The sequence below is a fragment of the Rhincodon typus genome, chromosome 4 (genome assembly GCF_021869965.1).
Source record: "Rhincodon typus isolate 14 chromosome 4, sRhiTyp1.1, whole genome shotgun sequence".
Classification (NCBI taxonomy): domain Eukaryota; kingdom Metazoa; phylum Chordata; class Chondrichthyes; order Orectolobiformes; family Rhincodontidae; genus Rhincodon; species Rhincodon typus.
The window spans coordinates 92,110,818-92,111,172 of record NC_063335.1 but is presented as its reverse complement, the minus strand read 5'-3'; positions in this window follow the sequence as shown (position 1 = coordinate 92,111,172).

Genomic DNA, 355 nt, shown 5'->3' with positions numbered 1-355 from the left:
AAAATGAAAGAAAAGATGTACAATGCTGCAGGTTTTTTTGATGCCAATGTTGGACTGGGGTGGACAAAGACAGAAATCACACACCACCAGGTTATGTCCAACAGGTTTATTTGGAATCACAAGCATTTGGAGAGCTGCTCTTTGTGAGGTGAAGTCACTTCACCTCACAAAGAGCAGCTCTCCAAAAGCTTGTGATTTAAAATAAAACTGTTGGACTATAACCTGATGTCATGTGATTTCTGTCTTTACAATTTTTTTTTAGTTAAGCTGGAAGATTGGAAAATTGGAAAATTTTCGAGACTAGCTAAGAATGGATTTTTAAAAAAATGGAGAATGAAATTCCCAGTTCCCCTAC